The sequence below is a fragment of the Gopherus flavomarginatus genome, chromosome 9 (assembly GCF_025201925.1).
Source record: "Gopherus flavomarginatus isolate rGopFla2 chromosome 9, rGopFla2.mat.asm, whole genome shotgun sequence".
In the NCBI taxonomy this organism is placed as follows: Eukaryota; Metazoa; Chordata; order Testudines; family Testudinidae; genus Gopherus; species Gopherus flavomarginatus.
Genome location: NC_066625.1, coordinates 45,700,298 through 45,724,900, shown reverse-complemented (window position 1 = coordinate 45,724,900; position 24,603 = coordinate 45,700,298). Strand labels below are relative to the sequence as shown.

The 24,603-nt window shown below is 51.1% G+C and overlaps 1 protein-coding gene and 2 non-coding genes across 4 annotated transcripts in view; 2 read left to right on the top strand and 1 right to left on the bottom strand.

Moving 5' to 3' along the window:
• Positions 1–24,603, top strand: part of LOC127058385 (zinc finger protein 30-like) — a 338,295-nt gene that overhangs the window by 172,563 nt on the left and 141,129 nt on the right. The window lies entirely within an intron of this gene.
• TRNAI-AAU (transfer RNA isoleucine (anticodon AAU)) lies at positions 9,491–9,563 on the bottom strand. Its single transcript has one exon. It is a non-coding gene; the product is annotated as a tRNA-Ile (tRNA).
• On the top strand, positions 11,527–11,598 carry TRNAE-UUC (transfer RNA glutamic acid (anticodon UUC)). Its single transcript has one exon. It is a non-coding gene; the product is annotated as a tRNA-Glu (tRNA).

The window sequence follows — 24,603 nt, the reverse complement described above, 5'->3', positions numbered from 1 at the left end:
CTGTGCCTGCCCCACAACTCCCTAATATCCCCAGAACCCCTCCAGCCTGGATGTAGATATTTGTGACCTCAAGGAACCCCCTAAGCCCTCCCCAGCACTTCTCTAGCCTGGACATAGGTATCTCTGCCCCCCATAAGCCCCGTAAGACTGATAGAGCCCCCACCAGCCTCGTTCTAGGTGTGTGTACACCACACAAACCCCCTAAGCTCCCCAGGGCCCCCTCCAACCAGGACGTAGATATCTGCACAACCACAACCCCTTAAGTCCCCCAGGAACCCCTCCAGATCATACGTAGGTTTCTGTGCCCCTCATCAACTCCTTAAGCCCCCAGGGACCACTACAACCTGGACATAAGTATCTGTGCTCACCACAACCCCCTAAGCCAACCAGGGACCTCTCCAGCCTGGACTTAGATATTTGTGTCCCCCATGAAGCCCCTAATCCCCACTCGAATGCCTCCAGCCTGCATGTAGCTATCTGTGCCCCCCACAACCTCTAAGCCCCCCAGGGAGCTCTACAGCCTCTACATAGATGTGATGCTCTGTGCATTACCCTGCGTGGCCACACGGTGTCACTGTTCCTCTATGAGAGAAAAGCTCTGTGCATTACCCGGCGTGGCCACACGGTGTCACTGTTGCTCTGTGAGGGAAATTCTCCGAGACCCTTGCAGCCTGGACGTAGGTATCTGTGCCCCCACCAAACACCTAACCCCCTGGAGACACCTCCAGCCTGAACTTAGGTATCTGTGCAGCCCACAATCCCCCTAAGCCCCCCAGGAACCTATACAGCCAGGACATTGGTATTTGTACCCCAAATACACTCCTTAAGCCCCCCAGGACACTCCAGTGTGCACGTAGGTATATGTGCCCTTCAGAAACCCCCTAACGCCCCCCGGGACATCTACAATCTGGGCGTAGATATCTGTGCCCCTCACGAAACCTCTAACCCCCCCGGGACTGATACAGTCTGGATATATATATCTGTGCCCACCCCAACCCCTAAGACCTCCTGGTACACCTACAGCCTGGACATAGGTATCTTGGACCCCCCACTAACCCCTTAAGACTCCCAGGATGCCTCCAGCCTGGACATAGGTATCTATACCCCCACTAACCCCCTAAGCTCCCCTGGTACCACTACAGCCTGGATGTAGGAATATGTGCCCCCCACGAACCCCCTAAGCCTCCCTGGGACCCCTAGAGCCTGGAGATTGATATCTGTGTCCCCCCCCCAAACTCTCTAAGCCTCCCAGGGACCCCTATGGCCTGGACATGGGTATCTGTGCACCCCAAGGCCCCTAAGATCCCTCAGACCCCTACAGCCTGGATGTAGGTGTGATGGTGCTTCTCGTGGGAGCCAGCTCAGGTCACTCAATCAGGGTGAATGCAAACAAAACAGGGCAGACAAATCCCAAACGCTGATGGTGATTTCAATACTTAAATTTACCAAGCCAGCACAAAACAGCTTCTGTAGTACCTCACTGGTTAGTTAGAAGTTTAAACCATGAAGTTCCCTTAAAGAACCCAGCCTCAGGCCTCCGTCCAGACACACCTGTCAGATATGATGATGATTCCTGAAAATCTTACTTCAACATATAAAAGAAAAGATTCTTCCGATCCCAAAGGATCAGCCACATAACCAGGTTCAATTATAACTTAGATCTTACCTAAAATGCATGCTATAGCCAATTCTTATTAACTAAGCTAAAATGTATTAGAAAAGAAAAGAGAGAGAGGGCGTTGGTTAAAAGATTAATAGACATATAGACTTAAATTCAATTCTTGAGGTTCAGATACATAGTAGAGATGAGATTGTAGTTGCCAAAAGTCCTTTTAGAAATAGTCCATAGGTTATAGCCCAATTTCCATGTTCAGGGTGGCTCCAGTCAAAGACTGGGGATCTCAATCCTTGTGGCTTAAGGTTTCCTCCTCTTGAAACCCAAAGCAGATCTGAGATGAGGAAGGATTGTGTCCCAGGGTTCTTATACATTTCCAGCAGCCTTTCGGCCTGAGAAAACAATAGGCTTAACTCTCCTTCCAAACATCCTGGCAATTACTACAGGGTAATTTATTCATTAAACAGTTCAAATACAGATTACTACAACCTTCAAAGAGACACAGAGATAATAATACTATTTCACTCAAGTATCATCATAAATATTAATATTCCTTTCTTGCTTTTTGAATTAAAACTATAGCAACAGACAAGACTTGTTTGCTTACATCACAAAACCTGAGCAAACATCTCCTCTTCTACCTCTAACAATGCAGACTTGCATTTCAAAGCTCTGTTCATTTACATATCTTGCTAACCAGTTCTTAAGGTTCACCCAAGGGTCAGGTCAGTTGGTGAAGTGAGTTAATTAACTCTTTCTGGCCCTGTCACCTTTCAGTAAGTTATTATATTATACTTATAATGTCACAGTCACGGTGAGTCGACTGCAGCAGCTCCCCATAGACTCTATCTGCGTCTCTCACCGAGCTGGAGTACAGCAGTCGAGGGGAGAGCACTCGATGTGTTGCATCTACACTAGATGCGATATATCGACCCCCATTGAATCGATCGCTGCCCACTGATTCGGCAGGTGGTATAGATATACCCTGAGTATCTGGTGATTGGAGCTGGACCCCGGAGGGGGACACATTGAAGGAAATCAGGGGTTAAGGTGCCTCTATTGTCAAGTGTCAGGGCTGCTGTGGCTCAGAGGAGGGTGCTTGACTGCCTGGCAGGCTTAGGCGCCGCAAGCCTGGCAGACGGGAGAATTGAAGCGGCCACGGCATGCTCGTGGTGCTCATGCTCGGAGCAGGGGTGAGCTGGGGTGTGGGGGGTGCCGCAGGGCAGAGCGGGGGAGTTTCCACAAGAGGGAAGCCTCAGTGTGGAGGGGGGGAGCTTCCACGAGTGGGGCACCTCAGGGCGGGGGCGTGGGAGGAAGGGCGCAAGTTGGAAGTTTCACCTAGGGCGTGAAATATCCTTGCACCGGCCCTGCCCCATGCCCTGCCTGCAGCCAGCCCTGCACCCCTTGCCCTGCCTGCAGCCAGCCCTGCACTCCCTGCACTACCTGCAGCCAGCCCTGCACCCCCTGCCTTGCCCTGCCAACAGCCAGCCTCTGTCTCCAGCCTGCCCTTCACCTTCTGCCCTGCCCGCAACAGCGGCATCCTCCCTGCCCTGCCTGTAGCCAGCCCTGCAGCCAGCCCCTGACACACCCCCTGCCCTGTCTCCAGCCAACCCCTCATGCACCCCCCTGCCTGAAGCCAGCCAGCCTCGCACTCCTTGTCCTGCCAGCAGCCAGACCCTTCCTCCAGCCAACCCCATGTCCACTGGTGCCCTGCAGTTCCCAGGACAGTAACCGTGCACATCTGCTTCAATGAGGGGGGCAGGGAGCAGCTGGGACCCACACATGTGCACACCCTTGGGTGACCAGAAAGCAAGTGTGAAAAATAGGGACAGGGGTTGGAGGGTAATAGGATTCTAGATTAAAAAAAAGACCCCAAAATTCGGACTGTCCCTATAAAATTGGGACATCTGGTAACCCTAGCACACTCCCAGGACTCCTGAGTTCCATTGCTGGGTTTCCTATTGGTTCCACTGCTGGTTGTTTTCCTTTTTCTGTGAGACTTTGGGCAGGTTGCTCCCACCTCTAGGGCTCTGTCCCCAGCAGTTACATGGATATTTCATAGTTTCCCGCTATTGGATAGTGCTGGGAGAATCCCCCAGCAAAAGCTGCTCTGACAGTGCTAAGCAGCATCTGACCATTCAAGGGAGGAGCGCACTGCCCAGGAGGAGTGTTTGGCTCTGGGGTTTCACTTCAGCCCAGTCTAGAGAGAAGGGCCCAGCCACGGAGTTTGGCTCAAGAAGACCAAGTCTCCAGTTTGTTAAGGATGTTTTGAATTTCAATCCTGTGCTCCAAAGTGCTTGGTGTCAGTTGTAAATTTTAGAAGCATGCTCTCCACTGCATTTTCCAAATTATTCATGAAAATATAGAATAGTACCTGACACCGGACTGATCCCTGCCAGACCCACTATGTACACCCTCTCCATTGGGCAGCCAAACATGGAGAAGGGCTCCTGGAGTCTGGGCTTTCAACCAGCTCTGCACCCACATTACACTGATTGCAGCTGGACTGCATTTCCCTCTTTTGCTTCTGAGAATATCCTACAGGACTGTGTCAAAAGACTTAGTAACACCAAGCTAGATCCCATCTACTGTTTACCCACCTCCACCAGGCCCAGAACCCTGCCGAAGAAGGAGAGAGGATTGGTTTGGAATGATTTGTTCTTGACAAATCCACGCTCACTAGTCGTAAGAACCAAATTATCCTGTAGGTGCTGCTGACAAACTGAGTGTTTAAGAATGTATTGAAGGATCTCTCCAGCTATGGCAGTGAGGCTAGCTAGTCTGTAAGTCCCAGGGGTCTCTTTGATCCCCTTTTAGAGATAGGTCTAATTTGACCCCCTTCACCACACAGGCCTCCTGTATGATACAAGAGCTACTTTTGGGGGAAAAACATTCCAGAAAGGGGTCTGGTCTTCATTGAATGACGTCACGAGATGGCGAGTCCACCACTTCCCTTGGTAGCTTGTTCCCGTGGTGAATCATTGTCACTGTTGACTATTTGTGCCTTGGTTGTAATATGAATTTGTTTCTTTTCACCTTCCAGCCATTGGCTCTTGTTATGCCTTTTTCTGCTCCATTCAAGAGCCCTTTAATACCCAATCTTTTCTCTCCATTAAGGCCCTTGAAGACTTCAATGAAGTCACCTTTCAATCTTCTTTTGAGAAGCTAAACAGGTTGAGCTCTTTCAGTAGCTCACTGGAAGGCATTTTTCTCCAGCCCTGAGAACATTTGGTGGCTCTTTGCTGTCCCAGCTCCAATTTCACATCTGTTTCAAATGAGGACACCAAAACTGGAGGCAGTATTCCAGTATCAGTCTCACTGATGCCGTGTCACCTCCTGTGATGTTACTGACATAATCTGTAACTGTGTAGATCACTGTTGGGACCACTGTTCTATATTTTCAGCCAATATTGTAGAAAGGTTATCGTGTAAGGGGTCTATGGAGAGGTTCTGATTGGCTGATTATAATTATGCTGTCTCTAGATGTGTATCATTTTTGTAGTTGACATTATGAATATTGGCTCTATACTGTCTGTATTTCAAACTTGTGCTCTGCTTCCGGGCAACACCCCAGACAAGTTAGTGTCAGTTCTGCCTAGCCTGCTTGATGGCCCATTAAGGACCATCAGGTATACAATTGACCCTTTGAGAGAAAGCAGATACGCCTTGTGACTCAGCAAGGTATGCAGGGGCCTGCCTATGGACAGAGCTCTGAGGGTATGGCTACCCTTGCCGCGGCAGCGCTTTGAAGGGCGAGTGTGGTCGCAGCACCAGCGCTGGGAGAGAGCTCTCCCAGTGCTGCATGTAAACCACCTCCTCATGGGGTTTAGCTTACAGCTCTGGGAGCCGCACTCCCAGCGCTGTGGCACTGTTTACACTGGTGCTTTACAGCGCTGTATCTTGCAGCACTCAAGGGTGCGTTTTTTTCACACCCGTGAGTGAGAAAGTTGCAGCGCTGTAAAGCACCAGTATAGCCAAGGCCTAAGATTTTTCTGTGCCACGTGCTGGATAGAGTGTCCTTGGGACCAAGAAAGCAAAGACCACATGGCAAGGGACTATAAAAGGCTGATGCCTTATCTCCATCTTGTCTTCAATCCTGCTTCATACCTGGAGGGACTTTGCTACAAACTGAAGCTCTGTACAAAAGACTGAATGCCCCATCCCAGCTGTGGATGGACTCCAGAGACTTGATTTAAACCTGCAGTTTATTCCGTCACTGCTACAAGCCTGAACCAAGAACTTTGCTATTACTGTATGTGAAGGGTTCAAATCCATGTGCATTTTATATAACAACCTGGTCTATGGATTGTGCCAGCTCTTTTCCAGACCCAAAGTCCAGAGTATGGTCAAGGGACCACAAGCCTAGCAAATAATGATCAGCTAAGAGAAAGCTGGGGTAAACAGAAAGCCTTGCTTGCTATGATAGGCCTGGCCAGCAAATTGCCAGGTGTTAAATCTAAGAACTAAATAATTCTGTCTTATTCAGAGTTGCAGATTGAACAAAGAATCCCTGTTCCTATTGTATTAGACTCTTCTGTAGGGAGACGTTCTTCCCACAGATCCAATCTTGAGTTTATGAAAAGTTGGCACATGTCAGTATAAGATATGGCATCCTTCCACCTCCCTTCCCAGGGACCAATGCCTGCCTTCAGACACACAGAAAACAATCTTTATTGCCATATACTTTCACTGTTTCTTTGCTTTAACCCCTAGGAATGTACCTGTTGGACAATCAAAGGAGTTGCTCCATTCTTATGGACCTCAAATCAGAATTCAACATATATATTTTATGCTAATTACATTTTATCAAAGTATTAATGAAATCTTAACTTGCTAACTTGAGGACATTGGTGGAGACATTATTTAATCGGTTAATTATTGGCTACTGTGCTTATCATGTCTTGAGGCAAAGCCTATCCCAGGGTTTGGATCTGCCTGCACAGTCACTTTCCCCCGCCCTTGGAAAAGCTATATATTCTATTGTAATTAATTAATTAACAGTGTCTCTGAGCCTAATAAGCAAGGTGACACTCCGCCAGCACTGTGTGTAATAAACTCCTATTCTTGACCTGTCCACGGTGTAGATTTATGTCCTTCACAGATACCTGCTGAATAAAAAGGAGATTCGGCATCCAGATTGGCTGAATGTATCTTCTCTCCCCACAGCTTGGTGATCTTTTGAGGAAATGGAGAAGACTGCCTTTGCCTAGCTGTACATCACTTGCAAAAGAAACAGGTTTTTTTGGTGACAAGTGTTGAAAGGAGGCACTAGACAAACGTGGAGACAGGAAAAACGTCCCCCAACTCAACTGGCATCTGTGGATGCTGAAGCCACAACACAAAGTGCTAAACAGTATATGAGCACGGCTGGTGTCAGAAGAGTCTCTACCAAAGCCTTTTCCACCAGCATGGGCCTCTCTGTGCACAGAACTCCTGGCAGTGTGATGGCTGCAGGCAGTGGAGAACTCTATTTTGGCATCTCTTTTCCGCTGAACATCTGCAGTGGCTGTTTAAAGGTCTTTGGATAGTGATCTTTGGGAAGAGCTGGCTGAAGTGTCTTCCTAGTAACCAGGAGATCCTGGCTTGGCCTGCCAGTTCTTCCTTGCAAGTCTTGAGGGAAATGGGGAACGGCTGTAGTTTGCAATTTGCAGGTGTTGTCCTGGACCATCAAATGGAACAGTTGCAAGGGCTTTCTTGAGGTAGGCACCATGGCTTAGCTGGCTAAAGAACCCTGTCTAGTAAACAGTAGATCCTGGGTTCAACTGCCAGTAGTGCCTTGTTGTATGGGTTTTGTCTCCTCTGCTCACATTTTCCTGTGTCTTTCTAGGAAACAGAAGAGACCTCCCTTGGTATCCAAGTCATTGCTTACTGAGGAAAAGGCTTCTTTGGAGAGAAACATTGGAAAGAATCAAATCACAAGCCTGGAGTTGATGAAAAGGCTGCTGTGACTGGCATTGGCATGGTGGTTGCTTCAACTGCAATTGCAGCAACACGAGAGCCTGCGCCACACATCCTTGTGATTCGCTGGGGATGTCTGTGCACAGATATCATGTCATCTTCCTTTTGATTGTCACTGATGAAAAATGGAGCAGCTGGGAGAAAAGTCCCAGAGGCACCTGCCAGGTAAGGTGGAGTTAGGGATGCAGCACCCAGTGGTGCTTTGCCAGATGTGTCCATTCCTCTCACCTTTTGGCCAATCTTGTGAGGAAGCAGAGAAGACTGCCTCTGCCTTGCAATGCAAATGCTTCCAAAGGAAACCGGTCATTTTTTCTGACCAGCGTTGGAAGGAGCCACCTAAGAAACGTGGAGACAAGGAAAAGGTCGCTGTAACTCAACTTGCATCCATGGTTCTTGAAGCCACAATGCAGAGCACTGAGCGACCACAGCTGGGGACAGAAGGGGCTTTTCCAAAGGCATTTTCCACTAGCAGGCTCTTCTCTGTGCACAGAATTCCTGATAGTTTGATGTCTGCTGGCACTGGAGATCACTATTTTGGCATCTCTCTCTTTGTCTCAGTGAGCATCCGCTGTGATTGTTGAAAGTCTGTGATGGGATCTATGGGATGCAACCTGAACGGTGGGACCCCTGAGCCCTGTGTCCCATCACCTGGGCTCCCTCTCACACTGTGATGCTGAACAAGCTGTGAATCTCTGGCAGATATTGCACTTACACAGACATCCACAGGCAGGGACACAGCAACTGAGTTACATGAATGCTTCTCCCAGCCAGTCATAACACTAATGATAGAGAGTCGCCCCCCCCCACAGCTCTGCAGCCTTGCACCCCTGGATCATACCATCTTGCCTTAATCAGAAACCTGATCAGTGTGAGTTTATTATGCAGGGTCCACCCTTCCCTCATTGTGAATAGTACATGAACCAGCCTTGTAATGGAGCTGAGATTTCCCAAGAACTTCAAGCAAAATACAATAGTTTAAGTACAGCGTAAAACAGATTTATAACTACAGACAGATGGAGTTTTAAGGATTATAAGTGGTAGAAATAAAAGATCAAAGTAAATTACCATAGAAATTAAAGATAAATTCACAATCTAAACTTTACACCTTATTACTCTAGGCCGTAATTAGGTTATGCACACAGAAAGGCTTAATGCTTGAGCTGCAGCACATGCTGGGCAGGCTTAATGCCGGGCTACCCCATGGCAGGAGAGAAGATGATGACTCAGCCCCTGGAAGGGCAGGCTGGGCTTCCTGGATCCCATGTGCTCACAGCCAGCGCCCTACCCCCACTCACAAGTCGTCCATGGTGCGCCCAACTCAGCCAGAATGGAGCAGCGATTTTCACTGCAATATGTCCACTTATGGCCTGCAGGCAACTCCCAGACCCACCACAGCCCACCATCGTGGCCAGAAAGGAGCCCACTCAGCCTTGCCATTGCTGCTTTTCCTTCCCCACAGAACCCCTCTTCTTCTCCTGGGCTGCAAGGAGCCATCCCTGGGAAGCCAAGAGACAGGCACAGGATTCTGCCTCCCAGCAGCCAATCACATCTCCCCAGGCTCTGCAGAACAAAGGGTGGTGCTCTACTAACCCTACTTAGCAGCAATGATGTGCTTAGTTTCTGCCCTGCCTTTCCTCTTTTTCCCCATTCTTGCCTCACTTCATCCTTTGGCAAGTCACACAAAAGAGGCTAGCAGGAAGAGCCTGCCTCCACAGGCAGAGGAGACCAAGCCACAAGCCTCTGAAAGGTAACACGCCTAACTCCTCTAGGTTCTCCAGCCTGACACCAAGGTGCTTTCTCCACTGCTGTCAGCACCTTCTGTCATGCAGGGGTTGGAGTTTTCCCAGGGACAGGCCAGTGGCAGAAGGAGGAGCACCTTCCTGAACAGCAAGGGGATGTGGGGAAAGGAAACCAACATGTTTCTACCTGGTTTTGAACCAGGAACCTTTTGCACATTAGGCAAATGTGATAACCACTACACTACAGAAACTCCATCTGCTTGGTTGTTGTTCACCCTGCCACAGACCGATGGACAAAGCTAGAGAAAGTGGTGGCAGCCCTTCGATGGGTCATCTGGCAGAGCAGAGGACTGGGGCCAGCACTCAGGAAGTCGTCCTTACATCACCCTTGTGACTCTAGCTTGAGGGGGAGCTTCTTTTTCTTCCCCTTGCTGAGAAAGAGCAAGAGAAGAATGAAAAGTCAGGTGGACTAACTCGGTGCAGAAGCCCATGCTGTCTTTTCCTGCTGCATAGCCTGAAATGAGGGACTCATGGCAGTTAAAGGAACTGCTGCACTCTCAGAAAACATCCCACCTGTGCACAAAGCGGGATAGAATAGCCTGTTAGTCTAGCACGCTCCCTACTGAACTACTTCAGCAGCTGCTAGGTTTCTTTTTAGCCTATTACTTTTCTGTCTGGGATGTTGTTGTCAGCTGTGGCACAGAAAAAGGACGTCATTGCGAGCCGCCCATGAAGACAAAATTAACTTTTGCCTTCCTTGCTCGGCTTTACTTGTTTCCTCACCCTATTCTTGCCTTAGTTCCTGTGTTATCTGAAGGCGACGGGGGCCAAGCAGTACGAGGAGGAAGTTGGGCAGCTAGACCCTGGTGGCAAAAGTCCTGCCACCACTTGCCACCCCACTCTCTTCTCCCAGCTTCACATATTGGCCGCCAGGGACTTGGTGCCCAGCAGCACAACGGAAGGCAGTGGACAGACCCACCCTCGCGTTGAAACTCCGGCTCATTAAACTGTATCTTCAGTTGCTGATGGCCAATGAGAGACTGACATCGCTTGCTATTTTAGCACTTGAAAATGCCATTGGTCAGTCATTGGATCTCTTCAGTGCCGTTACAGAACAAATGAAAATAGAATCTCACTGTGACATTCTGTACCTTTGGGGGAGCGTGCTGTAACCCCCATATTCCTCATTTTCATACAATCATCACCTTACATACAGAGCATGACTTGTAAGGTATCGGGGAAAGGATATGATCTGCTGAAAGCCATTTCTCTACCCATAGATGTTTACCATTCATGCATATGAAGTTATGAGAATTGTGCAGTGTGGTTGTCACTATGCTGTAAGGTGGGCTAGTCAGCCAAATATTAGCTGCCTAGTGACAACAGCAAGGAAAGTAACCAACACCCGGACAGGGTGTCAAACAACCATCGACAGCCATTGTCCAGCAAGGGAGCTACAATGCAATGACTTACCTGTATGAGGACACGCCAGGGGAATTGCTCAGACTTGCTTGGAGAGATGCAGTGATGCTCACCTGACTCTGAAGGGGGGGGGAGGGAAGCCAAGAGGGAAGAAAGGACACGATAAAAGGAGAGACATTTGCTATGCCATGCCACCTACATCTACAGACACTCCCACACCAAGCAACTGAAGCGCTGAAGAAAGGGGAGAGCCTGGCTGAAAAGCCACCAGCCGGCCTGTGGTGAGAAGTATCTAAGTTTGTAAGGGCATTGAAAGGGTTAAGATCAGCTTAGAGTGCATTTTGCTTTTATTTCATGAAAACAACGAGGGTCCGGTGGAACCTTAAGGACTAACAGATTTATTTGGGCATAAGCGTTTGTGGGTAAAAAACCCACTTCTTCAGATGCATGGAGTGAAAATTGCAGATAGAGGCATAAATATATATTGGAACATGATGTGAAGGGAGTTACCTTACAAGGGGAGAACGAGGGTTGAAGGTTAATTCAGTCAGGGTGGATGTGGTCCTTTCCCTATAATTGACGAGGAGGTGTCAATACCAAGAGAGGGAAAATTGCTTTTGTTGTGAGCCAGCAACCCCCAGTCCCTTTTCAAGCTCAAATTAATGGTGTTAAGTTTGCAGATCAATTGTAACTGTAATTTCTCTTTGAAGTCTGTTTTGAAGTTTTTTGAATGGCTGTTTTTAAATGGCTACTTTGAATGGCTACATTTAAATGTGTTGTTAAGTATGGCAGTCCCATGTGGTCTAGTGGTTAGGATTCCTGGTTTTCACCCAGGCAGCCTGGGTTTAATTTCCAGCATGGGAACAATGCAGAACTTTCCCTTGGAGGGGAGGCAAGAAATGGGAAGGGATCCTGCCAGCAGTGGAGCTGGACAGTGTTGGGAGCAGTACTGGATTTGACGTGGTGCCATAGTGCTGGGCCCAAGCTCAGAAGGGGCCTGTAACAGTAACTTCCTACCCTATGCAGAAATGGAGCCTCAGAGCAGCCTGGATTCAGCGTGGGAGCTGAGACCCCACAGGGCCCTGGGAGCTGTAGTTCCTTGGCCAGCTCCCTGCCTTGGAGCAGAGAAGGAACGTTTCCCAGCATTCCCTTGGCTGCTATCAACAGGAAAGGGAGGGGGGAAGCTGCGAGACTCCATGTGCTGCAGCTTGCTGTGGCTGGGGGGCTGGCTGCTAGAAGGGGGTGGCACTGTAAATGGGGAACAGGTGTTCCCAAAGAGTAGCAGGCTTTGGCCCAGGTAGCACCCTCAGTAGACTTCCCCAGACTGGCTTAGGGATGCTGGTGTGACCTCGCCTGGCAGCCCCCAAAGAAGGAACTGGGCAGACTAACGGATAGGGCCCCTCTCTATCTGAAGCTGGGCAAGAGAGGTATGTGGATCCCACCAGAAGGTAAAATGGTAAGTAAGGGAGGGGAGGCTCTACTGGACCTGGGCAGCTTTAGATACAGGACAGGAGGATTTCCATTTCTGAGCCATGAAAATAGAAATTGACTTTTCCTTTCCAGATGTATCTAATATTCAGACAGGGAATCTAGCCCCTGCCTTCCAAATCTGAACACCTCAAAATCAGGGGTGCTCAAGCTCAGTTTGGGAAGCTGTTACTTCATTTCTCCCAAATCAAATATGCTGATCCACTGTCATTTACTGTAGAAAAAGTAGGATAAAATTGAGCAACAAATGTTGGGGTCTTCCCAGTGCTAATGAGGGCTGGAATTGCTATTTTCAACAGCCATTACACTTTTTTTTTTTTAGTTTTGTTTGTTTAAAAGGAAGACAGTGATATTGCACTGGCAAATTCCCCATAGAAACAAAGAATGGAACAAAAGAATAATAAAGGCACCTCAACTTTCCTCATTTATGTAGGACAGTCTTATTAGATGGATCCAGACATCTTCCAATCACAGAAGCTGAAAATTGTTCCACTTTACTGCAGTTCTGTAACCATGCGGGAACCTAGAAGAGGAAAGTGCCTAACTCCAGAGTCTGCAGCTGCCTAGGGCCAGTGCTGAGGATTTAGAGTCCCTAGTGCTGCCCTTGCAAGGTTCAAGCATGCTCAGCCCTGGCATTGCCTCCGCTCCTGCAGCTAGTAGCTGCAGCTGTCTAAGGCTGGCCTCTGGAAGTTGCCCCATGGCTGTAGCCAGAGAAGCTACAAGTGGCTCAATGACTCCTGGGGCCATTAAGCTAGAGCAGCTAAAGACACTGGAGTTAACCTCAAGGAACAGAGGTCACCAGTAGGAAAGGAATTTCATGGGGAGCAGGGAAGGGGGGAGCAGGTCAGGCTTGCAGAGGGAGCTTCCAGCTGGTTGGGAGCATGTCCAAAGTAGAAAGGAAACAAGTATGGGGAGAGGTGGTGGTGACCAGGTAGCAGACTAGCATGTAGATGGGAGCAGAGGGAGAGAGGCTGGTGTCTTCAGATTCCCAAGGGCTAAGTCCTCACTTTGGGGAAACGGTGTTTGCAGGTGGCTTGCTCACATGGCAGGATGGGGGCTGAGGGAGGGATCTGTCAGAACTGATCAGGTGTCTGCTGGCTTTAGAACTTTGAGCTGAGACTAGGACCACATGCAGTGACTGGTGACATGGGGGGGTACTGGAGACATGGCTAGAGAAGGTCTGAATGAGGAAGGAGATTAATATGTGGGGAGTTTCCTTGGTCACTATGAAAGTTCTGCTCACTGTGGACACTGGTAAACCCACATGGGTGTACAGCTCAATAAGAAAACCCGCGGGCTGAGGGAGCTGTGTATGGCAATGCATATAGTCATGGAGAGGTGTGTGATCAAAATGAAAAATGTCTCTGAGGTTCAGTACCGGGTATACGATGGCACCAATGGCACTGCCCCACCAGGCCCACACTCGGAGCCCACAGTGACTACACTGGGGCCCACAAATATGTTTGGTGCCAGGGCCCACAAAAGGTTAATCCAGCCCTGACTGCTCGAGCACTATTTCAGCCTCACATTTTTGGGTGGAACTCCCACAGTGAGAGCTGCAGAGCACTCCCCCGCAACACACACGCACACACTCGTCCTGGTGTTGGGAGGGGAACAGGAGAAAGGACAAAAGAAGAGATGAAGAGAAAGGAGGGGAGGACAGGTGGATGGAGGAAAAGGTGAAACAAAAAGGACAAACCCTAATGTCCCCATGATTCTAAGGGACAAAATCCCAGGTGCGGAATAAAATTCTGCCTCCTTAAGCTCGTGTTTTCCATGCCTAGAATTCAACTGTCACCAGATGGATCAGACTGAACAGGTTTCACACCTCCAGGAGGCTCTTACCTTCTAAACAGGGATGGCTGTTTTCTAGTAAAATCACTAAAAGGGAAGGAGAAAACTGGAAAGAGGTTCCTCCTGGCGCTCACGTCCATGAACCCAAATACTCTCTCAGTCCTCAAAGAGAGACCTGGAGAAGGAGACTTGATGAAGCAAAGCCACAGGGGTCTCTGAGGTTTCCTTGGCCCCTCGCCCGGTCCTGCCTGGCTGATGTCAGCATCTCTCTGTGAGGTCACCACCTCCCCACCACCTTGGACCAATAGTCTGAGGTCCTGAAAAAGGCATTTGTGACGTCACTGCCACACCCCTCCCTTGCTGTGCCAATGTCCTGCCCCTGGCCAGGCACTTTGGAGCTTTGAGCTACTCCCTGTGGAGCACCCCACTCAAGGCGTTTTTCTAGAGTATCCTCAGATGTCTGAGCACACGAGTGCCATGGCAATGAACTGACACACATGGCACCAAGATGAGATCATTAATAGACTAACCTATAGGAGAAGGAAACTCCAGCATTAGTAGGGGAGAAACCCCTACTGAACATGCATTAAACCTAGCAGCCCCTGCGTGGGGTCGGGCGGGGGCTGGGGGGGTGAGACCGGGCTGGGGGGGCTGGGAAAGGGGCGGGTGGGAAATGACTGTGCAGCCCGGACATGGCGGGGGGGGAAGAGCAGGTGACCCCCGAGGAGCGAGGAGAGAAAGGGGGAGGCTGAGATCCCCTCGAATTTACCGCTGCCCCCTCCCATGGGGACCCCCCCTCCTCTCCCATCCTGCCCCCTTTCTCCCTAGAGAGCAATGAGCAACACCCAGTGTGACCCCCCCTTCCCTCAAATCCCTGAAAAGTTCCCTGTTCCCCTCCCCTGATTGTGCCCCATTTTCTCTCCCCTTTGCCAATGGACAGTTCAAATCTGAGATTTGAGGTGTTTTCCCCCATTTTCACCTGCAGTGATTTGTCCTTGTGTGGGTGGGAAATGGTTCCCCCGAGTGATTTCTGAACTGGGCAGAGGGTTAATGCGCAGAGGCTGGGGGGGCCCCTCTCTGCTGGCAACAGGCCGTGGGAAGGGCCAGGAAAGGGAGGGGGGAGCAAGTGTCCCCCATAGAGAGGGTCCAGCCCCAGGCTGCTACCAGTAGCACATTCCTATCCTGGCCGGGGGGGGGGCTTTCTCCAGCTGGGACCTGCCCCCTGGGCAGCCCCAGGCTCTGACCGCATCAGCCCCTGCCTGGAGCCCCCAGTGAATGAGAGACCCCGGGGGGGAGGGGGAGGGAGCACTGGGCCCTGGCAGGAAAGTGACTCTCTCCCCTCAGATCTTGGTGTTTTTCTCTCATGTTGTCAAATATGCAGTTTGTGACACAATTTCTTTGCAAATCTCAAAGATTCAAATAAAATAACCTAAACATTTGCCCCACTTCTCTCTAGTTGTCTATTTCTAATTGAATATGCCCTGACATTTTCCTGTCTCTAATTATAAAATACTAAGAAAATCTCAGATTTACACCGTTTCTCAGATTCTTGAACACAAAATATTTGCAAATGTTGCCTATTTCCTCTTTATTCATTTATCAAGTATTCACGTGAAACACTCAGATTTTACCTCCTATCAACAACTGATATAAAATCCCTCTGATTTTCCACTTTCCTCTCTATAATTTGCAAAATGGATCCAAAATCTCTGATTTCCACCCTTTCTTTCATTGCTGAACAGTGATCTGAAAGCTCAGGTTTTCCCTCTGTGTCATTATCAAATGTCAATTAAAAATCCTCTCGAGTTTTGGGCTGTTCCTTATGTTTCTAAATCCCAACAACTTCTTCCTTCGGGGGAACCTGTTGCCCTGAGTAGCTCTCCATCCTGGATGTTGCAGAGGATTAAATTTCCCAGTGATTGTCTTTCCCCTCTCCTTTGAGAATCATTTGTTCCCTCTATTAGCTCTGTTAGATGTTTGCCAAAGAAAGAGACCAGCCAGATATTTAATACACATCAAAGCGAGAGGCCTCCCCCTGTCTGGGGATCAGTGGTTTGCAGCTGGTAATGGGAGAGTTGGCTGGACCCTTTTCTTTTTTCCAGCTGGCACAGGATGAGGGAGTCACTCTGAGTGCAGCGTGGCTTGAGAATTATCCCAAACCCCAAGACAAATGGTCTCTGTGAAGGGTTGCTTCCTGCAGTGCTAAGATGTAGCCACCTCCGGGAGGATCCATGGTGGCTATTATTTGCTAGTGACAGGCCACGGACATTTCTTACCTATTTTGCCCCTCCATGCCAGGCCTGCACAACATTCGGCCCGCGGCCCACATGCGGCCTGTGAAGCCTCACTGTGCGGCCCGCATGTGGGCCCATTCCTCATCTGTGGGGAATCCAGAGCCCATTAAAGTTCAGCCGCGGCCGGGATTCAAAAGGCTCTGAGCTGCCTGCAGCCGCAGGGAGCTCAGAGCTCTTTAAATCCCAGCCACCAGGGCCGGCTTTAGGCCAATTCAACCAATTCCCCTGAATCGGCCTCGCTCCTAAGAGGGCCCCACGCCAAAGCCCCAGTATCGTGTACCAGCAAAAGCCAGTGCGCTGGACCAGGGTGGCCCAGCTTCCCCAGGGGGCAATTTAAAAGGCCTGGGGCTCCCAGCAGGGGCTGGAGCCCCAGGCCCTTTAAATTGCCACTAGAGCCCAGCTGCTGGAGCCCTGGGGTAGGGCTGCAGAGCTCTGGGGGCTATTTAAAAAGTCCAGGACTCTCATTGCTTCTACCTCCCCGGCCCTTTAAATAGCCGCTGGAGCCCCGACGCTTCCCCAGGGTTCCCGCGGCTATTTACAGAGCTGGGGCAGTGGAAGAAGGGGGGCCCCGGGCCCTTTAAATAGCCCCCGAGCCCCAGGCTGCTGCTGTTACCCTGGTGGGAGAGAGGGGAGGTGGAGGAGGCACTCATCATAGAGGATGGGCTGTACCCCCTGTACCTGCACCCCCTGCCCTGCCTGCAGCCAGCCCGTCCCCAGCCAACCCCTGCTGCACCCCCTGCCCACACCAGCCCCGCATCTCCTGCCTTGCTTGCACCAGTTCCTGCCTGCAGCGAGCCCGTCTCCAGCCAGCCCCGCACCCCGCCTTGCCTTCAGCCCTGCACCAACCCGTCTCCAGCCAGCCCTGAACCCCCTGCCCTGTCCCCAGCCAGTCCCTGCCACACTGCCTGCCCTGTCTCCAGCCAACCCCTGCCGCACCCCGCTGCCTGAAGCCAGCCAGTCCCGCACTCCTTTGTCTTCAGCCCTGCCAACCCATGCCGCACCCTCCCTGTGGCCCTGCCTGAAGCCAGCCAGCCCACCCCACACCCCTTGCCCAGCCTGCAGCCAGATCCTACCTCTCGCATCCTCCCCCTCCCCCACCTCCAGCTAGCCCCATGTCCACTGGTGCCCTGTAGTTCCCAGGGAAGTAATCCTGCACACCTGCTTCAAAGAGATGAGCAGGGAGCAGCTGGGACCCACACATGTGCACCCTAGCACACCCTTAGGGAGTGGCAGAGCTCATTTCTAGTTCAGACCCATCTTTTTAAAAAAAGAACTTTAGGTAGGGTTAACATACATCTCTACTTTCCCAGACATGTCAGGCTTTTTGGTTCTTAAATCGCCATCCGGGAGGAAAATACGGACGTATGGTAACTCTACTGGTACAAAAAATACATATTGTGGCAGAACTTTTTATAGGGAACAGGTTGTTAAGAACTGAAAGGCTTTTTTTTTCCCAGTCATCCCTGCGGGGCCCCGCCAAAAATGTTCAAACTGGGCCCCTGTCATAAACAGATAGCTAAGGGTTAATATCTCTTTCACCTGAAGCACCTGACCAGAGGACCAATCAGGAAACCTGATTTTTTCAACTCTGGGTGGAGGGAAGTTTGTGTCTAAGTCTTTGTTTTCTGTCTGCCTGCTTTCTCTGAGCTTTGGAGAAGTAGTTTCTACTTTCTAGTCTTCTGTTTCTAAGTGTAAGGACAAAGAGATCAGATAGTAAGTTATATGGTTTCTTTTCTTTGGTATTTGCATGAATATAAGTGCTGGAGTGCTTTGATTTGTATTCTTTTTGAATAAGGCTGTTTATTCAATATTCTTTTAAGCAATCGACCCTGTATCTTGTCACCTTAATACAGAGAGACCATTTGTAAGTATTTTTCCTTTCTTTTTTATATAAAGCTTTCTTTTAAGACCTGTTGAAGTTTTCTTTACTGGGAAATTTCAGGGAAATTGAGTCTGTACTCACCAGGGAATTGGTGGGAGGAAGAAATCGGGGAGATCTGTGTGTTGGATTTGCTAGCCTGATTTTGCATTCCCTCTGGGGGAATAGGAAAGTGCTTTTGGTTTCCAGGACTGGGAACGGAGAGGGGTAGTCACTCTGTTTGGATTCACAGAGCTTGTGTCTGTGTATCTCTCCAGGAGCACCTGGAGGGGGGAAGGGAAAAAGGATTATTTCCCTTGGTTGTGAGACTCACGGGATTTGGGTCTTGGCGTCCCCAGGGAAGGATTTTCAGGGGGACCAGAGTGCCCCAAAACACTCTATTTTTTTGGGTGGTGGCAGCAGGTACCAGGTCCAAGCTGGTAACTAAGCTTGGAGGTTTTCATGCTAACCCCCATATTTTGGACGCTAAGGTCCAAATCTGGGACTAAGGTTATGACAAAGCTACAGTAATTAATGTAGCGAAGAAGGATATATTAAACACAATTTCAAAATGACTGATGACAAATGTCTAAAATGATTCTACTGTGTGGGAGATAAGGCAAAAAATGGAGGCAAGGAAACTTGGATGATGAATAAAGGTATAAAGTTATTACTGCTCAGGTTCTTTAGAGACCCCACAGCTTCTAATAACCCAGAGGACAGGACTCCTTACCCAGCGAGGTCACCGTCTCATAGTTCTCCTGCATGACATCCCTGTAGAGGGCTCTCTGAATGGGGTCCAGCAGAGCCCTCTCTTCTCTGGGGGAATACACAGCCACCTCCTCGAAGGTCACCGGTCCCTGAAAGAGCAAGAGTCCAACACTCAGTACCTGCTGCCCCACACTCATGGGAGAGAGGAGCCAATCAAATGGAAGCTCTGGGTGGCTCACAGTCAGAGTCCCACCCTACCCCGCTCAGAGCAGCCAGGAAACGCCAGCGTGAGGGGATGAAGCGAGAGCCCCTTGTCTCTCCCAGCAGATCCATCACCCCCCTACTAGCCACAGACCGATATAGGAGATAGAGGCTCTAGCAGGGTGCAGGGAGAGCTCGCAGGCAGAGAGCCCAACACTGTTCTCATTGTGAAGAGCTGGACAGGGCCAGACTTAGTGGGGGGCAGACTACATGACGGTCCAGGGGGGCCTTGCTGAGGGGGTTTCTCCAGCAGGGGTGTCCTGTCTCTCCTCTCCCCAGTTCTCTTCAGCTGTCTGCCCTACAACTGGTCCTGCAGCCCTGCACCCTCCCCACACTTGGAGCTGCCCCTGCCAAGCTGCTCCCAGGAGCCTCCTGTGTGTTGCGCTGGGGGGATTGCTGATGTCGGGGTGGCCCCACCCTCCTGCCTCTGTGCCCAGTCTCTGCTGAGCTGAGCTGGGGGGACAAGATTCTGTGCTGCTGTCTCTGGGTCAGGAGTGGGAGCTGCTGGCCCCTGCTGCTATGTGAACGAGCCTTCAGACTAGTGAGTGCCGCTGTGCTGGAAATGACAGCGAGCTGTGTCTCACACTCCCCCAACACACACCCACACACCCCACAACAGACACTTCAGTTACTGTTATTACTTCTTTTTACTTCCTGTTAAAATGTGCAAAGTATGTATAGTCTCTGTAATTTTATTCTTTCACATTTGGTCAGGATGATAGTGCTATTATTTTAGCTTTTTAACTGGTCTGTGCATTTCATCATTTTATTTGTCTTATGCTTAAATTCAGTTCTTTGAGTAACTAATTCTAAAATGCCTCACCTCTCCTGGCTGCAGTAATTATCATTATTACTGTTAGTAACATATTGTGCTTTCTCATTCATTATTTACAATGGTATAATCAAATAACAGACTCTAAAATTTGCTTGGACTTACCTTAGCAGGGCTTGTTTAAAAAAAAATTAGATAAACTCAAAACTTCCGACACTGTGCAGATGAAGTTCACTTATCTTCAAACTGTAAAAGCAGCAAAGAATCCTGTGGCACCTTATAGACTAACAGACGTTTTGGAGCATGAACTTTCGTGGGTGAATACCCGCTTCTTCAGTTGCATCTGAAGAAGTGGGTATTCACCCACGAAAGCTCATGCTCCAAAACGTCTGTTAGTCTATAAGGTGCCACAGGATTCTTTGCTGCTTTTACAGATCCAGACTAACACGGCTACCCCTCTGATACTATCTTCAAACTGTATTTTTAAAGCTGTGTGTAAAGTAACTTAAAATTTCTATGAAAATAAATGCAGCTTCAAGTATCATACTAACAGCAATGATGGAGTCAAATCTTAGTGAGTCACATACATGGTTGTGATATGCAGAGAACCAGGCATATGCAGGGCAGTGGCGTTTTTATAGCACGTTGGGGCCTTAGAAAGAAAAAGCTTAAGAACCCCCCCACCAAGCCTCACTGGTGGGTGCCCCCTCTACATCTCACAGCAGCCTCTGGTTAATCAGGTCAGGCTCCAGCACTGGGATTCTGGCCCATTTTCCTAGCCCCACCTAGGGGGGTTGTTTCCTGTCCCACTAATTAGAGCATTTCCACCCTCTAACCTCATGGGTCTGGTCCTAGAATGGAAGCCGCATATTAAACAAGTCCCAACAGGTTTGCCACACCCTGGCCTCCCTCCATTCTCCACCCTGGGAATTTTTTGGCTTATTTTGGCTCCAAACCAGACTGCCCAAGCCTCCCACCTCCTGTGTATTTGCTGTCCCTCCCCTCTAGCAGGAACCCACCAGCCCCCTCCACCGATAACCCCTGCCTGAACTGGCTCCTCCACAGCCGTTTCCCTTCCCTGTCCCATGAGAGGATGGGATGAGCTGGAGCGAAATATGGATGACATCCTGCAGCCTGATAGGGCGAGAAGGGCAGTTGTGGAGGTTTCAGAACAGGCTTTAGTTCATGTCACATCACGATTCCCCCAGGATCTTTCCCTGCACAGACACAGCCTAGATTCTGCCATGCTGGGAACATGCTCCATCTCTTTATAGCAGGGGAGACCTGCCCCTCCTGCCAGGCTAAGCCCACAGGGAGATTTTTCAGCCTCCCCAGTAATAAAGTCTCTGAACAAAATGCTAGAAAGGAGCAGAACCAAAGGGGCTGGGCAGGCTCCATAGGGACACTGGCTCCTCTCTTCCCCTGCTGTGCGGCCATGTCTTGTTTCTGGCAGAGATCGGCCACCCCATTTCTGCCCCCAGAGGCAGCCATATCTGCGGGCTTCCCCAGCCAGCACCTACTAACCACCACCCACACTGGGGGAATGACACAGAACAGCAAATTCCCACCTACCCAAGGACAAATTGCTGCAGATAAAACGGGCTTAGTTCACATCCCAAAGCTGAGCAGAACTGAAATGGCAATCGGACAAATACAGAGAAAATAGGGCAAAATAAGAGACTAGAGAGTCAATAATTGTAGGGAAAATGAGGGAATCTCCTTGGATTTTCTAGCCACATGTGTGGAGGGGAGAGAAGGGGAAGAACTAGAGAGAATTGTTATCCAGTTTTGAGACAGAAAGAAATGGCACAAATAGGAAAAGGATGCAAGTAGCTCACCCCCGTGACCATAGGCATGCGCAGCACATTTCATTAGAGTGTACACCCAGGGAGCCCCGCCCTAGCCCCACCCCATCCACTGCCTCTCACTTCCTGCTCCCTTGCTGCCCCCCTCAGAACTCCCCCTGCTCCTTGTCCCCTGACTGCCCCCTCCTGGGGCCCTGCCCCTAACTGCTCTCCTGGACCCAACCCCCTACCTTTCCCCCTGACCCTTATCCGCACCCCCAGAACTCCCAAGCCCCATCCAACCAATCCCCATCCCCTGACAGGACCCCCATAACTCCCGACCCATCCAACTCCCTCTACTCCCTGCCTTCCCCAACCCCGCTGCAGCCCCCGAGCCCTCAACCCATCCAACCCGCCTGCTCCTTGTCCCATGACCACCCCCTCCAGAGACCCCCCGACCCACTAATCACCCCTCCAACTATCCAATCCCCCCACCTCCTGGCAGATCTGTCTCATGGCTGCTCCCACCCACACACTCAAAGTGGCAGAGGAGGTTCCCTCTCCTTCGGTGGGAAGGTTGCCTGGTGGTTAAGGCACAGGACTCAGGTTCAGGTGTTCTGGGTTTGAGTCTCTGCTCTACCACAGACTCCCTGCTTAGCCTTGGGAAAGTCACTGCACCTCTCTGTGCCCTAGAGCCCACCTGCCAAATGGGGCCTATGCTGATCCTGCCCCTGGGCTAAATCCATTCATGGCTGGGTGACGGTGGGGGAAATGGAGATCCCAACATGGGGAGATTTGGGCTGAATTTCTCCACAGCTGGAGAGTGGAAGCCAGCTCCACAGGGGGGATGGGAGCGAGAGGGGCTCAGGGCAGCTGCACACAGAGTGGGGTCAGGGCTTCAGCCCTGCAACTTTTACCACTAAGGTGGCTGGGGCTCCTGAACTGGGGACTTCAGCCCCACATCTTCTGCCAGGGTCCAGGGCTTCTCCTCCCTGCCCCAGGGTGGCTCCTCTCCCTTCCACCCCGCCTCCAGTGCGGCTCCTGCTGGGGTCTGGGCTTCTGTCCCCCACCTCCCAACCCAGCCTGCCTTCTCCTCTCCTGCCCCAGCTTGGCTCTTCTCCCCCTCCCTCCCTTCCACTGCAGCTCCTGCAGGGGCCCAGGGCTTCTCCCCCGCACCCCAGCATGCCTCCAGCCCAGTCCGGGGCTTCTCCTTCCCCACTCTTACCCCCAGCCCCCTGCCAGTATCAGGAGCTTCTCCTCCCCCCAACCTTCCACTGCCCCCAGCCCCAGCCCAGCCGGGCTCCCTGGGGCACCTGATGCTCCTGTGGCCGGAGCCGAGCCTGGCGGGCAGGGAGCAGCGATTCACGCAGATGCCATGGCAGAGCCATCAGCCCGAGAGGTGCGGGGCAGCCCCAGGGAAGCGGGGCGAGCTGTGCTGCTGCTGGCCCCACACCCCCGCCCACCCCGAGCCCTGAGGCTGTTTGGGGGGGGGAGACTCACTCAGCCCCTGCAGGATCAGGGAGAGGGGAGCAGCTGAGCGGAGCCTGCCCAGCAAACAGCTGATCACAACTGTGCACATGCTGCCCCCAGGGAAAAGCTCAGCTGGATGTAGGTATCTGTGCCCCCCATAAATCTCCTAAGCCCTCTGGGACCCCTCCAGTCTGCACGTAGGTATATGTGAGCCCCAGAAACCCCCTAATGCCCCAGGAACCCCTACAGCCTGGACATAGGTATCTGAGACTCCAACGAACCTCCTAAACCACCCAGGACCCTCCAGCTAGGACTTAGGTATCTGTTCCCCCCTCAACCCCCAATCCCCTCGGGACCCCTAGACCCTGGAGTAGGTATCTGTGTCCGCCCCCATCCCCTAAGCACCCCCATTACCCCTTTAGCCTGAACGTAGGTATCTGTGACCCCCACGAACCCCCTAAGCCCCCAGGGATCCCTACAGCCTGGACACAGGTGTCTGAGCACCGCACGAACTCCTTAAGCTCCTCGGGACACATCCAGCCTGGATGTATCTAAGCCCCCAGTGAACCGCCTAATCTCCTCGGGACACTGACAGCCTGGACCTAGGTATCTGAGCCCCCCACAAACCCCCTAAATCCCCCAGGACCCCTCCAGCCTCGAAGTAGGTATCTGTAACCCCACAGACCCCCTGGGACTCCCACAGCCTGGAGGTTGGCATCTGTGCCCCCCATGAAACCCCAACCCCCCGGGACCCCTCCAGCCTGGACATAAGAATCTGTGCACCCCACGAACCCATAAGCACCTGTAGGGACACCTACAGCATGGACTTAATTATCTGGGGCCCCCTCAAACCCCCTAAGCCCATCAGGGACCCCTACAGCCTAGAGATAAGGATCTGTGCCCTCTTGAACCCCATAAACCCTCCTGGACCCCTCCAGCCTGGACATAGGTATCTGTGCCCCCCACAATCTCTAAGTGCCGAGGAACCCCTCCAGCCTTGAGGTAGGTATCTGTGCCCACCAGAAACCCCCTTAGCCCCCCAGGAACCCCTCCAGCCTGAATGCAGGTATCTGCCCCTCACAAACTGCCTAATCCCCCACCCCCGGGTAACCCTCCAGCCTGGACCTAGGTATCTGTGCCCCCCCAACACACTAATTCCCCCTGGAAGCCCTATTGCCTGCACATAGGTATCTCTGCCCCCCACAAACCCGCTAAGCCTCCCAGGGACCCCTACAGCTAGACATATGTATCTGTGCCCCCGATAAAACCCCTAATCCACCTGGGGACCCCTACAGCATGGGCCTAGGTATCTGTGCCCCCCAGGAGCTCCCTAAACCCCCCAGGAACCACTCCAACCTGGACATAGATATCTGTGCCTCTCAAAATAACCCTAAGCCCCCCAGGGACCCCTAGAGCCTGGAGATAGGTATCTCTGCC